The 18,600-nt window shown below is 36.3% G+C and overlaps 1 long non-coding RNA gene across 1 annotated transcript; it reads left to right on the plus strand.

The window, feature by feature from the left end:
- Nucleotides 1-10,355: 10,355 nt before the first annotated feature.
- Nucleotides 10,356-14,761, plus strand: LOC129903166 (uncharacterized). The gene is made up of 3 exons (XR_008770216.1): nucleotides 10,356-11,718; nucleotides 12,034-12,150; nucleotides 13,020-14,761. It is a non-coding gene; the product is annotated as an uncharacterized LOC129903166 (long non-coding RNA).
- The last annotated feature ends 3,839 nt before the right edge of the window (nucleotides 14,762-18,600 follow it).

Here is an 18,600-nt window from a genome sequence, read left to right on the forward strand (position 1 = left end):
TTATATAAGGAGATATTCAATAATTTCTAACAAAATAAAACCCTCATATTACGTATTATACCAGAAAACAAATTAAGAACTTACGATTTAATTAGAAGGAAAGATAAAACAAAAAATATGAATTTTGCATTAGCAGCTGATCACTAAGTACCAAACCTCTCAGTTACCAAAAATCTTATTTTAAAGAGCAAGTCTTTCTTTTATCTTAATATTTTTTATGTTCTTCCACTTGTTTATTTCTAAAAAAAATTCCAAACTTTTAGCAGATTATTTGCTTAAGATGTTGAAGAAGCTAAGCACAAATCAACTCACATTTGAATTTTTTACGAAGATACTAAAATATTCAAAATCATAAATAATCACAAAACTAATGAAATAAAGAGAAAAATCAATATATGGACTCATAAAGTAGGTAGAAGTGAAAATAAAAAGAGGTGGACCGAAACTCATGAAGAATAAGAAGACGAAGATAGAGCAACCTCAAACGAAGAAATATGTGTAGAAGTGAAAATAAAAAGAGGTGGACCGAAACTCATGAAGAATAAGAAGACGAAGATAGAGCAACCTCAAACGAAGAAATATGTGCAGTATTTATAATTGTTAGGTCTGGGAAACACAAAAATGTCAATTTTCTTGTTAAATTTACTATGCAATTCCTTTGTCACCTTGATATTCCCCAAGATCAACTAAGGAAAATGGGCCACTTTTCGTTTCATATTATTGATGCAAGTCCAAAGGACTACCTAGTTAGTAGTTAGTAGTTACCATAACAAAGATGACAAAGAACAGAATATGTTAATGAATGTAAGACATGTTTTGATGTAAATATTTTATCTAATTTGAGATTTCTCTGTTTCTCCAATCTTTTCTGCTCTACAGAAATCCTCCTCACTCGTTTAGTGTGATGGTGATTGGTGACCAATGGCGCAAATTCTATTCCATACATAGGTAACTTCGTTCAATGTTTATTAGTACTAGTACAATAAACCTTCGTAACTCGTAAATATTAAATATAAAATATCATTTGGAAGAGTTTATAAGAATAATGTTAAATAGAGTGTATTAGTCATGATTTGTATTAATTATGCTTGCATTAGTTATAGAGAGATTATTTTTTAGGCATAATACATAAACGTGTCATTTAACTTGATTTCAACTGACATCCATGTCCTCCAACTTTGGGTTTTCACTAGTAGACACTTCAATTTGTATCAAATTGAACAAATAGACATATTCATCTTATGTGGTGTTCTACCTGGCAATTTTGTGTCCTATATCGTGTCCTACATGTGTGTGTATTTGTTCAATTTTATAAAGTTTAATTGTCTACTAGTGCACACCCAAAGTTGGAGGACATGAATGTCAGTTGAAATCAAGTTAAATGACATATTTATGTATTATGCATATTTCTAATGCAATGTTTGGTTTGATGTATTAAAAATAACATGCATTGCATAATTTTTAAAAATTTATATTTACGTACAAAAATACCTCCACAAATATGGTGGAAAAGATGTAGAAAAAGTTTTTAGGGACAATTGTATCTTTAATCATACTAATACATACTTTAAAAGTGCAAGATAGTCAAAAAGGAACAAAACGCGTTTTGAACGCGTAGTCAAAAAGGAACAAAACGCGTTTTGAACGCGTAGTCAAAAAAAGAACAAAATGCGTTTTGAATGCGTAGTCAAAAAGGGAGGTTCAATACGCGGATTTTACGCGTTTCTAGTTTCCTATAAATAGAAGACCTCTTGCCCTCATTTATCCCATCCCAGAAAGAGAGAGTAAGAATACAAAGAGAGTTATACACCAAGATAAATATTTTAGTCTTGAGTGTCCTCTTTAGTAGTTGTTCCTTTTACAAGAGAGAAGTGTTAATTGTTGTTTTCTCCTTGTATTTGAGAGCTGTGTACTCCATATTAAAATAGTGAGATCCTTCTACCCCGTGGTTTTTTCCTTCTATCATTTAGAGGGGTTTCCACGTAAAATTCTCGTGTCCAATTTATTTTCATTATTTTCATCATATCAAACTTTAGTTGTGGTGCTTCCTCCCCCCCAGCAGTGGTATCAGAGCCCTCGGTTATTCTGTTTGTTTTATGCGAAGGTACTATTTGTGAATAGTAAATTTGGTGAACAGTACTATTCACGTGAATAGTAAATTTCGATGACGGTACAGTTTGTCACGATTGTTCGCAAAAATATTCAAAAATGATCTAGAAGGGTGTGAAGCAAATAACAATGTCGAGTACAACAAAGTTTGATGTTGAAAAATTCAATGAGACTAATTTCTCATTATGGAAAATGAAAATAAAAGCGATATTGAGAAAAGACAATTGCTTAGCTGCAATTGAAGGCAGGCCCACAGACTTTGTTGATGACAGCAAGTGGAACGACATAGACAGCAATGCAGTTGCTGATCTACACTTAGCTGATCAAGTGTTGTCTAGTGTGGCAGAAAAGCGGACGGCGAAGGTATGGGATACTCTTACAGGGTTGTATGAGGACAAGTCTTTACATAATAAAATCTTCTTAAAAAAAGATTGTATACTCTTCGAATAGCAGAATCCATGTCAGTTACTGAACGCATCAATACTTTGAATACTCTATTTTCGCAACTTACAACAATGGGTTGCAAAATAGAGGGTACTGAACGTGCGGAGCTTCTACTTCAAAGTCTGCCTGACTCATATGATCAACTCATCATTAACCTGACGAACAATACAGACAGTCTAGTTTTCGATGAAATTGCAGCCGCTATCTTGGAAGAAGAAAATAGGCGCAAAAATAAGGAAGACAGACAAGCAAGTTCACAGTAAGCTGAAGCTTTGATGATGGTGAGAGGAAGACCAACGGAACGTGGCCCCAGTGGGAGTCACAATCATGGCAGATCTCAATCAAGAAGTAAGAAGAATATCAAGTGCTACAACTGTGGCAAGAAAGGGCACTTCAAGAAAGATTGTCGGTTCAAGAAGAAGAGTGAACACCCTGAGCCATCAAATGCTCAAGGGAATGTTGCATGTACCTCGGATGATGGCGATATTTTATGTAGTGAGGCAATATCAAATAATGAAGGCAGAAAACGTTTCGTTGATGTCTGGATCATGGACACAGGAGCAACATGGCACATGACTTCCAGGAGAGAATAGTTCCATCAATATAATTATATCTCAGGAGGGTCTGTGTTCATGGGAAACGATCATGCTTTGGATGTTATTGGTATTGGGTCCATCAAAATAAAGATGTATGATGGCACGGTACGCACCATCCAGGAGGTACGACATGTAAAAGACTTGAAGAAGAATCTATTGTCTTTAGGACAACTAGATGATAATGGATGTTTGTATAAGACTCATGGTGGAGTCATGAGAATATCCAAAGGAGCGCTTGTAGTGATGAAAGCGGAAAAACTTGCGGCAAATCTATATGTGCTTAAAGGTGAAACACACCAAGAAGGAGCAGCATCAACCGCGTCAGCAAGTTCATTTGAAGAATCAACGATGATGTGGCATCGTAAACTTGGCCATATGTCGGAACGAGGTTTGAAGATTCTTGCTGAGCAAAAACTTCTTCCAGGGATCAAAAAGGTTTCATTACCCTTTTGTGAGCATTGTGTTACCAGCAAGTAAAATAGACTGAAGTTTAGCAGTTCCTCTACTAAAAGCAAGGAAATACTAGATCTGGTTCACTCTGATGTCTGGCAAGCACCGATGAAGTCTCTAGGAGGAGCAAAATATTTTGTGTCATTTATCGACAATTACTCCAGGAGAAGTTGGGTGTATCCAATCAAGAGGAAGGCAGATGTTTTTTCAGTTTTCAAAGAATTCAAAGCGCGGGTGGAACTTGAATCTGAGAAAAAGATCAAGTGTTTGAGGACAGATAATGGAGGAGAATACACTAGTGATGAATTTAATAACTTCTGTAAACAAGAAGGTATTAAACGACAGTTCACGGTGTCATATACTCCACAACAAAATGGAGTAGCAGAGCGGATGAACAGAACCTTGTTGGAACGGACAAGAGCTATGTTGGCAACTGCAGGGTTGGAAAAACCATTCTGGGCAGAAGCAGTCAAAACCGCCTGTTATGTGATCAATCGGTCACCATCAACCGCAATTGATCTGAAAACGCCAATGGAGATGTGGACAGGAAAACCAGCTGATTATTCTCGCTTACATATATTCAGAAGTCCTGCTTATGTTATGTACAACACCCAAGAAAAATCAAAGTTGGATCCAAAATCTAGGGAATGCATTTTCTTAGGGTATGCTGATGGAGTCAAGGGGTATCGCTTGTGGGATCCCACAGCCCGCAAGGTGGTAATCAGCAGGGATGTTGTATTTGTTGAAAACAAGATACAAGAAAAAGAAGGTAGCACTTCAAAAGAAAAATCAGAGACTACTACAGTTGAAGTTGAAGAAATAGAAGAAGTTCCAATTTCTTCTGAAGCAGCACCAGAGCACGAAGAACAAGAGTAAGCTGAGATCGAAACTCCAGAAGTTCGACGGTCAACTAGGGAGAGAAGAGAACCAGCTTGGCACTCAGATTATTCTATGGAGAGTAATATTGCATATTGTCTACTAACAGAAGATGGAGAGCCTTCAACTTTTCACAAGGCTATAAAAGGCCAAGAATCATCTCTGTGGGTGGCAGCAATGCAAGAAGAAATTGAAGCTCTTCATAAAAATAAAACATGGGATCTTGTTCAATTACCACAAGAAAGGAAGGCCATTGGAAATAAATGGATCTACAAGATCAAACGCAATGGTAATGATCAAGTGGAGAAGTATCGTGCAAGATTGGTGGTGAAAGGATTCGCTCAGAAAGAAGGTATAGACTTCAATGAGATATTTTCTCCAGTGGTTCAACTCACAACAATTCGAGTGGTCCTGGCGATGTGTGCTACATTTGACTTGTACTTGGAGCAGTTAGATGTCAAAACTGCATTTCTTCATGGAGAACTTGAAGAAGAAATTTATATGCTCCAACCAAAAGGTTTTGAAGAACAGGGAAAAGAGAACTTGGTTTGCAGGTTGAACAAATCTCTATACGGTCTCAAACAGGAGCCGAGATGTTGGTATAAGAGATTTGATTCCTTCATTATAGGCCTTGGATACAACAGACATAGTTCAGATCCTTGTGTTTATTACAAGAGATTTAGTGATGAAGATTTTGTTATTTTGCTGTTGTATGTTGACGATATGTTGGTAGCAGGCCCCAACAAAGATCGTCTCACAAATTTAAAGGCACAATTGGCTAGGGAGTTTGAAATGAAAGACTTGGGACCAGCAAACAAGATTCTAGGGATGCAAATTCACCGAGACAGAAATAATAGGAAGATTTGGCTTTCTCAAAAGAACTATTTGAAGAAAATTTTGAGACGCTTCAAGATGCAAGACTGTAAGTCAATTTCTACCCCACTTCCTATTAATTTCAAGTTATCCTCAAGTATGTGTCCTAGCAATGAAGCAGAGAGGATGGAGATGTCTCGAGTACCGTATGCATCATCAGTGGGAAGTTTAATGTTCGCCATGGTATGTATAAGACCTGACATTGCACAAGCAATAGGAGTGGTTAGTCGGTACATGGCTAATCCTGGAAGAGAGCATTGAAATACTGTTAAGAGGATCCTAAGATACATCAAGGGTACCTCAGATGTTACAATGTGTTATGGAGGATCAGACTTTACTGTTAAAGGTTATGTTGATTCATATTATGCAGGTGATCTTGATAAAAGCAAGTCCACCACAGGTTATGTGTTTACTCTTGCTGGAGGAGCTGTAAGCTGGGTTTCAAAACTGCAATCTATCGTGGCTACATCTACGACGGAAGCAGAATATGTAGCAGCTACACAAGCTAGCAAAAAAGCAATATGGATGCAGATGCTACTGGAGGAGCTCGGGCACAAACAAGAGAAGATTGCTTTGTTTTGTGACAGTCAGAGCGCTTTGCATCTTGCAAAGAATCCGGCATTTCATTCAAGGACAAACCACATACGAGTTCAGTATCACTTTGTTCATGAGAAGGTGGAAGAAGGCAGTGTGGATATTCAGAAAATTCACACTAATGACAACCTGGCAGATATGTTTACGAAGCTGATCAACAGTAATAAGTTTATATGGTGTCGATCTTCTATTGGCCTAGCAGAAACGTAACATTGCAGTAATTGGGTAGAAATGATGGTGTGAAGACTTAATTGATTCTCAATTAAATCTTCAAGTGGGAGAATGCAAGATAGTCAAAAAGGAACAAAACGCGTTTTGAACGCGTAGTCAAAAAGGAACAAAATGCGTTTTGAACGCGTAGTCAAAAAAAGAACAAAACGCGTTTTGAACGCGTAGTCAAAAAGGGAGGTTCAATACGCGGATTTTACGCGTTTCTAGTTTCCTATAAATAGAAGACCTCTTGCCCTCATTTATCCCATCCCAGAAAGAGAGAGTAAGAATACAAAGAGAGTTATACACCAAGATAAATATTTTAGTCTTGAGTGTCCTCTTTAGTAGTTGTTTCTTTTACAAGAGAGAAGTGTTAATTGTTGTTTTCTCCTTGTATTTGAGAGCTGTGTACTCCATATTAAAATAGTGAGATCCTTCTACCCCGTGGTTTTTTCCTTCTATCATTTAGAGGGGTTTCCACGTAAAATTCTCGTGTCCAATTTATTTTCATTATTTTCATCATATCAAACTTTAGTTGTGGTGCTTCCTCCACCCAACAAAAAGCCCATGCATTACTAATATCATGGATTTTCATGTATTCGTAATATATAACTCAATACACAATAGAGTGTATAACTGACGAAAATGGGTCATATTTGTCATTGTACTCTAAAAAATAAGTCATATAACAAGGAGATAGCAAATAGTTGATTCATAGCCAGCTGTCCCAGTTAGTTAGTTAGTTAGCTAGCTATAGTTAGTTAATTAGCTAATTAGCTAGCTGTTACTATTCTGTTAGTTTGTTAGAAGATATTTTCTGATTGATGGACGGGGTCGGGGACGAGGGTAAGGAGGGGTAAGTGGGTTAAAGGAGCGTCTAGACTGAGAGTTGGTTCTTAGAACATTGGAATGTTAACGGGCAAATCCATAGAGCTAGTTAAGATTCTAAAGAATAGAAAGATTAATATAGCTTGTGTCCAAGAGACCAAATGAGTAGGTTCTAAAGCTAGGGAGGTAGACGGGTATAAGCTTTGGTTTTTAGGTAGATCGAAATATAGGAATGGGGTAGACATTTTAGTAGACAATGATCTAAGGGATCAGGTGGTGAAGGTTAGGAGAGTCAACGATAGGATGATGTCGATTAAGGTGATCGTTAAAGGAAGCACATTCAACATTATTAGTGCTTATGCGCCACAAGCGGGCTTAAGAGAGGAGGATAAAAGGCGCTTTTGGGAGGATTTGGACGAGTTAGTGGGAGGTATACCACCTACTGAGAAGCTTTTCGTGGGAGGATATTTCAATGGGCACATCGGGTCTATTTCAGGAGGGTACGATGATGTGCATGGAGGCTTTGGCTACGGGGTCAGAAATGGAGGAGACATTTCACTTTTGGAATTCGCAAGAGCTTTTGGGTTGGTCATAGCCAATTCGAGTTTCCCAAAGAAGGAAGACCAGTTGGTAACATTCCATAGTTCAGTGGCTAAGACTCAGATAGACTTTTTAATCCTGAGGAAGGTCGATAGAGGTCTGTGCAAAGACCGTAAGGTCATTTCGATAGACAACCTTAGAACCCGACATAAGCTTTTGGTGATGGATTTAGGGATCAAGATAATGAGGAATAAGAGGGTCGGGGATGATCGATCTAGGATTCGATGGAGGAGTTTGACCACTGCAAATGCCCTGGAGATGGGAGAGAAGTTGAAGGTCATGTGGGCTTGGGATAGTAATGGGGATGCGACTAGTATGTGGGATAGGACGGCTAGTTGTATTAGGACTGTGGCAAGGGAAGTGTTGGGAGTTTGGACTAGTAGTCATAGTCGGCATCGAGGAGACTGGTGGTGGAACGAAGAAGTGCAAGAAAAGGTGGAAGCAAAGAAGATGGCGTACGCAAAGTTGATAGAAAGCACAGATAAGGTGGAGAAGTGGACGAATATGGAACTTTATAAAATAGCTAGAAAGGAGGCGAAGTCGGCGGTTTCGATGGCAAAAACAACAGCTTTTGAACGCCTTTATGCTGAACTAGAAGAGAAAGGTGGGGATAGAAAATTGTTCAAGTTAGCCAGGGCGCGGGAGAGAAGGGCACGCGATGTGGACCAAGTGAAGTGCATTAAGGACGAGCATGGAAAAGTATTGGTAGATGAGACCCTCATTAAACAGATATGGCAGTCCTATTTCTATAAACTCTTGAATGAGGAAGGGGACAGAGACTTTGTGTTGGGAGATTTAGAACATACAGGGAGGCATCGCGATTTTGGGTATTGCAAGAGTATTAAGGCCGAGGAGGTTAAGAGTGTCGTTCGTAGGATGCACTGGAGAAGAGCAACCAGACCTGACGAGATTCCTGTGGAATTTTGGAAGAGCACGAGCTCGGTAGGTTTGGAGTGGTTGACTAGGTTATTTAATGTCATCTTTAAAATGGCAACGATGCCCGAAGAATGGAGGTCGAGCATAATGATCCCTCTATACAAAAACAAAAGGGATATCCAGAGTTGCAACAACTATAGAGGTATTAAGATACTAAGCCATACTATGAAACTGTGGGAAAAAGTGGTAGAGATGAGGGTGAGGAGAGACGTGTCTATTTCAGAGAACCAGTTTGGATTTATGCTGGGACGCTCAACTACAGAACTCATCCATCTTATGAGGAGACTGGTGGAGCAGCATAGGGAGAGGAAGAGAGACTTGCATATGGTATTCATCGACCTAGAAAAGGCTTATGATAAAGTCCCAAGAGAAATACTATGGAGATGTTTGGAGGCTAAAGGTGTACCTGTGGCATACATTAGGGTGATCAAGGACATGTACGAGGGAGCCAAAACCAGGGTAAGGACAGTAGGAGGGGACACAGAGCACTTTCCAGTGGTGATGGGGTTGCATCAAGGATCAGCTCTTAGTCCTTTTTTATTTGCCTTAGTGATAGATGGATTGACGCGACAAATTCAAGATGCGGTGCCATGGTGTATGTTATTCGCGGATGACATAGTCCTGATCGATGAGACTCGCCACGGAGTTAACGTTAAGCTGGAGGATTGGAGACATACCTTGGAGTCTAAAGGGTTTAAGTTGAGTAGGACAAAGACAAAGTACTTAGAGTGCAAGTTCAGTGAGACACCTCAGGAGGTTGGCGTTGAAGTTAGGCTTGGTGCTCAGGCCATCCAAAAGAGAAGTAGTTGCAAGTATCTTGGGTCTATCATGCAAGGCAGCGGGGAGATTGACGATGATGTCACACATCGTATTGAGGTAGGGTGGATGAAATGGAGGCTCGCTTCCGGAGTGTTGTGTGACAAGAATGTGCCACCAAAACTTAAGGGCAAGTTCTACAAAGTGGTGGTTAGACCGGCTATGCTGTATGGGGCGGAGTGTTGGCCAGTTAAGACATCTCACATTCAAAAGATGAAAGTTGCTAAGATGAGAATGCTGAGATGGATGTGTGGGCACACCAGGAGCGACATGATTAGAAATGAGGCTATTCGGGACAAGGTAGGAGTGGCCTCGGTGGAAGACAAGATGCGGGAAATGCGACTGAGATGGTATGGACATGTGAAGAGGAGAGACACAGATGCCCCAGTGCGGAGGTGTGAGAGACTGGCCATGGATGGTTACAGAAGAGGTAGGGGTAGGCCGAAGAAGTATTGGGGAGAGGTGATTAGACAGGACATGGCACAGTTACAGCTTACGGAGGACATGACCTTAGATAGGAGGGTTTGGAGGACCCACATTATGGTAGAATGCTAATTCATAGTCTCGTTGTTCTTCTCTATTCATAGGCGTAATAGTGCATTACGATCTCTTGCGCTGTGAATTCTGATTTCTGTTATTATTTATTACTTTCTATGCTTTGATTACTCTATTGAACCTGTTACGCTATCATTATTTATTTAATCGTTATTTGTATTTATTTATTTGTATTTATTTGTTATCTATTCGTTATTTGTTTGTTATTTTTCTCATAAAGCTTTTAATTTTCTATTCTTATCTAACATTTTTATGTATTTATGCTTTTACTGAGCCGAGGGTTTCCAGGAAACAGCCGTTCTACCTTAGTAGGAGTAAGTTCTGCGTACATTCTAACCTCTCAAGAGCCCATGTTATGGAATTTCAATTGGTTGTTGTTATATATATATATATATATATATATATATATATATATATATATATATATATATATATATATATATATATAGATGCATAGGAATTGATTCGTTCAATTGATCTTCATTGTAAAGCTTCACTGTGAATTCTAATGAGAGGTTTCCAGAATTCTCAATGATTCTCCTTTGCGTGTGCATCTGTTGATTAGTTTGACATGGTATCATAGCTATTCACGCAATTCTAAGAATCACAACTTTCTGTTAAAAGCTCGAAGGTTAAAGAATAATGACGAAGAAGATCGATCATGACCATTCTTTGTATATTACCCCTTCTGATGGACCAAGAGTTGTGCAAATCGGGATACAGCTCATCGGAATGGAGAATTACACTTTATGGAGTCATGCCATGTAACTGAATTTGCTCATGAAGAACAAATTGGGGTTTATCGATGACAGCATCAAGAGAGATGATTTCAAGGACGAAAGTGAGAAGATTGGGACAGGTACAATGCGATGGTTCTCTCATGGATTATGAGCAATGTTAGCAAGGAACTAGTTAGTGGAATCCTTTTTCGCTCAAATGCATCTCTCGTGTGGTCAGATCTGAAAGAATGATTTGATAAGGTTAATATGTCCAGAATTTTTATCTACACAAAGCCATAGTCCCACATACTCTAGGTATTTCTCTTGTTTCTGTCTATTACTCACAATTAAAAGACCTATGGTATGAATTTGATTCAATAGTAAGCTCTTCATCCTGCGATGTGAATTATCAAAGGAATACACTGATAGTATGAGTAGATAAAAGCTGTTACAATTTCTCATGGGCTTGAATGATAGTTATATGGATAGGCTCGAAGTCAAATTCTTATGATGAATCGACCACCTAGTGTAAATCAGTGTTATGCTTTAATTGTATAAGATGAGAGTCAGCGAGCCTTAAGTGGTGAGTATCATGGAGGAGGTGCCAGTACTGATTCCACTACATTACTGACTAGTAGATTTGGAGGTTTTAGCTTTGGAGGATCAGATTCTAGAGGAAGGGGAGGAAGAGGTTATGGTCATGTTCATCGACAACAAAGAGGAGGTGGACCTTATTGTGATCATTGTGCGATGAAAGGACACACTAGAGAGGATTATAACAAGTTGAAACATTGTACTCATTGCAATATACAAGGTCATACAAAGGAAATTTGTTATCAGTGGATTGGATATCCTCCGGATTAGGAAGAAAAGAAAAGAGTTCACATGGTTCAAGCATCAAATGGATCACAAGCAGAAGAAATGAATACTCCCTAGATGTAAGGCTGCAGAGGAATAGAAGTTTGCAGTACAATTATTATTCTCAGCCTGGAACAAGTACTGAAGTTGGATTTGTTCCATATTTCACACCTAACCAGTACAATCAAATTTTGCAAATGCTAAACAAATCAAATATAATGAGTCAAGTGCAAACATGGAAGGTATATTTGCAGGTACTTCTCTTTGTAATCTTGCTGTTAACTGTTGTTCAGATTGGATAGTAGATAGTGGTGAAACTAACCATATGGTTGGGACTAAAACACTATTGAATCATGGATCAATAGTGAAAAATTCAGGAAAAGTTCACTTAGCTATGGCTGACTTTGCAACTGTTACACATTTAGAACATTCTCAACTAACAGGAGGTGATATTATTAAGGATATACTATGTGTACCAAAATTTAAATTCAATCTCTTAGCAATGTCCAAACTGACTAGGGAGTTGAATTGTTGTGCCTTATTGTTTTCTGATTTCTTTCCCCTTCAAGATCTCTTCACTAGGAAAGTGAAAGACATTGGTAAAAAAGAGGATGGACTGAATTTTTTGAAGACTCAAAATCAAACTCCAGCACAAGAAGCAAGGCCACTAGTGGCAGCAAAAAGAGGTAAGGATAATGTCACTTGGCATAAGAGATTAGGGTATGTACCCATGACTGTGATTAGAAAAGTTAGTATGCTTAAGCTCAATAAAAGTCCAGCTATGATTCAGTGTGATGTATGTCCATTAGCAAGACAAATTAGATTTCCTTTTCATGCTAGTAGTAGTAGAAGTGATAGTTGTTTTGATCTAATTCATATGGATGTATGGGGACCCTATAAAGTTGCGACATATAATAACATGAAGTTCTTTCTTACACTGGTTAATGATCATTCCAGATGGACTTGGGCATTCTTACTACATCTCAAGTCAAATGTCTCTATTGTATTGAAAGAGTTTATTCTGATGATTAGAACACAATTTAATTTACCGATTAAGATTCTTAGATCAGATAATAGAGGAGAGTTTTTCAACTCTCAGTGCACTGAGTTATTCAAGAGTCATGGGATCATACATCAAAGTTCTTGTCCACATACATCACAACAAAATGGTGTGGTCGAAAGAAAGCACAGACATAACCTAGAAACAGCTAGAGCAATCAGATTTCAAGGACACTAACCAATCAGATTCTGGGGAGAATGCATATCAGCAGTTGTGCACATTAACAATAGAATACCTTTATCTGTCTTACATAATGTGTCTCTTTTTAAGGTGATCTTTGGAAAACAACCTGATTTTTTCTATATGAGGATCATAGGATATTTATGTCATGCTACAATCACACACAAAATGGATAATTTTGGCCTAAGGTCTACTAGATCAGTATTAATGGGCTATGAAAGCACACAAAAAGGCTACAGATTATATGACCTGAAAAATCACACATTCTTTATCAGCAGAGATGTGATCTTTACTAAGATAATTTTTCCTTTTCAGGCTCACTCCTCAGATGTTTTGTAGAATAGTGTGCTCATGTCCCAGACACTATGGGTGGTGAACTAGATATGGAGCCTTCCTCTAGATCTATGGAGGACAAGACAATTTCTCCAACTACTATACATGAAGATGACATTGTAGACCATATAATTTCACCAATTGTGTCAGAGATTGAACCTACTCATGTTGTTCAAGAAGATGGAGGGAACAAGTGGTCCATCCTAGTGACATACCACAACATGTGCAGAGAAGATCAGTCAGAGCAAGCAAGGCTCCAATCTAGCAGAAGGATTTTGTTATTTCAGGAAATCCTAAACAATCAAATTTCATTTTGGACAGTATTGATTATATGTCTTTCAAAGTCATATCAATGTTACATTGTCAATTCTTTAGTGGAAAGTGAACTAAATACTTACCATGCTGCTATGCATGATGACAGATGGATTCAAGCCATGAAGAAAGAGATTAAAGCACTTAAAGATAACAAGATATAGGAACTTGTTACATTACCTCCTGATAAGAAGGCTATTGAATGCAAGTGGGTGTACAAAATTAAATACAAAGCTGATGGAAAAATTGAGAGATTTAAGGCCAGATTAGTAACCAAGGGGTATAACCAAAAGGAGGGCTTGGATTATCAGAAAATATTTTCTCCTGTGGTCAAAATGGTCACTGTTAGGACAATACTATCTATTGCTGCAAAAAAGGGTTGGAATGTCCTATAGATGGATGTTTATAATGCCTTCTTGCAGAGAGATCTGATAGAAGAAGTGTACATGCAATTGCCTCAGAGGTTTCAGCACACTAAAGAAGAACAGGGTCTAGTAGTAAACTACTTAAGTCACTCTATGGACTCAAGTAGGATTCCAGGCAATGGAATGTCAAGTTGACCAATACTTTGCTTGCAATAGGATTTCAGCAAAGTCATTTTGACTATTCCCTCATGACTAAGAAAGTTGGTGATGATATTGTAGCAATACTCATATATATGGATAATCTCCTTGTGACAGGAAGTAACAGTCTATACCAGAAGGTCAATAATTGGTTATTTGATCAAGTATGGCAATTCACCAATCTCATGGAAGTCTAAGAAACAATCCATGATTTCTAGGAGCTCAGCAGAGGCAGAATATAAGAGTCTTGCCTCCACTGTTGCAGAGGTCACTTGGATCATAGGCTTGTTCAATACATTTGATATACCATTGACCTTACCTGTTCCTTTGCATTATTCTAATAAAGAAGCTATCCAAATAGTTGTTAACCCTGTTTTTCATGAACGAACGAAGCACATCGATATTGATTGTTATTTTATTCGAGAAAAGGTCCTGAAAGGTCTTGTGAGCATCCAATACTTATGCTGTTCTGAGCAGCCTGCAGATGTTCTTATTAAAGGCCTTGGTAGGATTCAACACTCCTATTTGGTATCCAAGCTAGGAATGAAGAATATCTTCATATCACCTAGCTTGAAGGGGGCTATTAGAGAATATAACAAGGAAATAGCAAATAGTTGATTCATAGCCAGCTGTCCCAGTTAGTTATTTAGTTAGCTATAGTTAGTTAGTTAGCTAGTTGTCACTATTATGATAGTTTGTTAGAAGATATTTTTTACTGATTGATGTATGTATATAGATGCATAGGAACTGATTCATTCATTCAATTGATCTTCATTGTAAAGCCTCACTGTGAATTCTAATGAGAGGTTTCCAGAATTCTCAATGATTCTCCTTTGTGTGTGCATCTGCTGATTAGTTTAACACGTTATACTTTTTCAATGTATTTGCCCTTTTCATCCAACTATAGGGTCATATTTGTCTTTTACTTTCAATAAATGTCATAGTTACCCCTACGACGTTAAATCCCCATGTCCTCAATATATTTGCTCTTTCCTTCTAACTTTAGAGTCATATTTCCCCTTATACTATTAAAAAAAGTCATATTTATTCCTACGACATTAAATCCTAGTGTTCCACTTTAATTTCTTACATGATTTATGAGACATAATGTTTTTCAATTAAATCTATTAGCCCATTTATTGAGGAAAAATTGGAGGGGGGGGGGGGGGGAATATATCAGTCCCTCTATTAAATATGTTATAAGCTCATTTATTAAAAAGTTGGTAAATTAATTCGAAAAAAATATGTCCTAGATAAATAAGTATATCCCATTTATTAAGTATTTGCTAAAAATATGTCCTAGAGGATCCACATATCTGGATATATGGATTCTACGGGACATATTCTTTTTCCAATTAATTTACTAACTTATTTAATAAATGGGTTAATATATTTTTTTCCTCATTTTGTCCCAATAAATGGGCTAATAGATTTAATTGAATTAACGGAAAAGGGCCTAACATATCCTTAAACTATTAAAAATGGTACAAAAATGTCTCTTATTTATCTATTGGGTCTAAAATGCCTTTGGCATCCACCTTTAAATCCAAAAATGACATTTTCTTTAACGGAAAGACAAACATAACCTATTTGTGAGAGTACAACGACAAATCTGACTATTTCCCTATAACTAATGCAAGCATGAAAAAATAATGATTGATACACAAAAAGATACTACTAATATACAAAGCTAATATATGCATTATTCTACCAAATGAGCCCTAATTATGATTAGTGAAGAGTCTAATGACGTGATTAATTTATTCCCAAAGTGCAGACAAATCACTTTTACATACGTGCCCACCTTATAATTTGCAGTCTTTTAAAATAATGATTGATATGAGGATTTTATCATAATGCATATATTAATTGATGTTTAGTATATATTAAATTTTGAAAAATTATTTGGGAAGTAACTAACTAATGATAAGGGTAATACATGAAAAAAAAATCTTAATATGTCAAAAGTAGTAAGTAAAAATAAAAAATCTATTTTTAAAACTGTGGACAAATAAAACTGAGTATAAATAAAAATTATTAACGAAACTCGCATAGAAAAGAATTTCTTCATGAGGGCAGTGGTTAGTATACATCATCCTTATTAGTTTTAGCAATAATAATGAAATAAAATTAGCACCAAGTACTAATCTTAAGAAATCGGATTTCTTAAGTTCGTCTAAACAGTAAATAAAGAACACAATTATTATTGTGAAAAACCTCCTTTCATAAAGAGGTAAAAAGTACGATCTACGATTTGTAAGATTTTTAATCAACTTCACTAAAGAAACAACTCTAGTAACTTCTACAATTTACTATAACAGTAAAATACTACTTTGTGTGGGATGTAATAGCTGCCACAATTCCACCTTGTAATGATTCTTCTATATTAGGTATGAAATAATTAGGTTGTTGCACAATTTAGAATTATTTAGGTAAGAAATTGTACTCTTTGTGTCACTGAAATCTTAAGTCATGATGACACCTACTAACATTCCATCAATAGATAATCCAAAATCATAGATTAAAACCAGAAGCAACCGACTATCACCCGGAAGAGAAACATATGGAAATCAAAGAACAAATATCAAAATAAAGACAGAGGGAGAGAATTAAATTATACAAGAAACAACCACAAAATCTGGCATCAGTCAGTAGTCAAGCTACTACAAAATAGGAGTACAAGGTAAATACAATTATGCAGAACCATCTCCAAATATAAAATAAAGGCTAGCCCAGCCAAAACAAAAGAAGAGGGACAACTCCGCATGCCAGGAGCTCACCCCAAGTCTCCGATCCACAACTACTCCGCACGAGGCACACGTCAACAACAAGAACTCGCACTATGATCTGTAGGGTGCAGAAATGTAGTATGAGTATCAGTGACGTAGTCAAAAAATTTATGAAGGGTGTCCAAACTTTGGATAATGATTTTTTTTAAAAAAAAATCGATGATTTAATGTACCAAAAAAAAAGATCCAACTAAGCAATATTTAACGAAATTAAAGCTTAATTTGAAGTAAAAATAGAAAAATCACAAAAACCACGCTTAGTGAGATTCAAACTTGGATAGCCTTGCATGCAACTTCAACCATCTATCACTAGGCCACTGGATATTTACATCAAAGTTATGTGTTTTTTTCTTTACTTATAGATTTCAAGCTAGACACAAATAATAAAATAAAATAAAAGATGTTGTTGCCTAGAATTGAACCTGGGCACTAAGTGGTCATGATCACTCTATCTACTACACTACATGCTTTTTTTTGTTTCTTAAGGATGTCCAAAATAATATATATACCAATATAAAGTACTATTGTATCTATATATATATATAGTATAATTTTTTGATGAAGAGTGTTCGATTGGACACCCTAATACCACCGTAGCTCCGCCTCTGATGAGTACCAACAAGTGGTACTTAATAGGTATAGGCCGACTGAACTCCAAAGACAAAGAAAGTATAAATAGCAATTAGAGAGGGAGTATAAATTACAAGTAGCTAAAGAACAGATGGCGTATAGTAAGAGTAAGCAAAGACAAGGAAATATGATAAAAGAAATAGGTAATTGAAGCAAAGAAACGCACCTGAAGGCGCTAGCCCAATAACCTAACCACAGTAAAATTCTACTAAAGAAATCAATTAACCGAGAATATACTAGAGTAACCACCATAATGCATCATAACATAGGGGATTATTTCTGTTTTGTATACATTAAGAACCAAAGTTGTCCTACTCCTATACATTAAGGGCCTATTTGAAAAGTCATTCTGATAACAGAATTTAGTGTAGTTGAGTATAATTATATTGTGTGACATGTTTGATTGGTCATGCAATTAATCAAGTAATTGAGTATAATTAGCAGGGGGTGATTACACTCTCTGATTCTCAAGAAGGAGCCGTGAATTGCTAGTAATTACATGGTGTAATTACAAATTGATTACTTTTATTTTTATTTTTATTTAATTTTTATTTATATTATTTTAAATTCTTTTATTTTATTTTTATTATTCTAATATTTTTTTAAAAAAAATATTTTTTTATTTTATATTATTTATATTTCATTTTCTTCTCATTCTCAACCTTTACTTCATGTGATCCAAGCAATTTTTCATATTATCTATTTTCTTTATCCCATGTTTATTTTTTTCATTAGCATAATAATTAAAGTAGAATTAATTGTTGAATAAGTCTATAGACTTATGTTTTCCTTTTTCTTTTAAATCATATTTATGTACTTTATGTTGAAATTTGACATCAAAGTATCATGTTAAATTTTATTTTATTTTAATTTAGAACTTATGTTATATTTTCAGTCTGATTTGTTTTAGTAGTATTGCAAGCCATTTATTTTTTAGTTAGACTTGATATATTATCTTTTTGTCAAATGTTTTAGTAATTTTATGATATTATATTTATAATATTAATCTTTTTGTCAAACATGCATTTCATGATGTTCATAGAAATCTTGTACTTTTAGCTTTTATGATTAATTTAATTAAAGTATAATATTTTAAAAAATATAAATCAAATGGGTAAGTTCTAAAGCTAAGGAGGTAGACGGGTATAAACTTTGGTTCTCTGGTAGATTGAAGTATAGGAATGGGGTAGACATTTTAGTAGCAGTGATTTAAGGGATCAGGTCGTGGAGGTTAGGAGAGTCACTGATAGGATGACATCGATTAAAGCA

This window comes from Solanum dulcamara, chromosome 1 (genome assembly GCF_947179165.1).
Source record: "Solanum dulcamara chromosome 1, daSolDulc1.2, whole genome shotgun sequence".
NCBI lineage: Eukaryota > Viridiplantae > Streptophyta > Magnoliopsida > Solanales > Solanaceae > Solanum > Solanum dulcamara.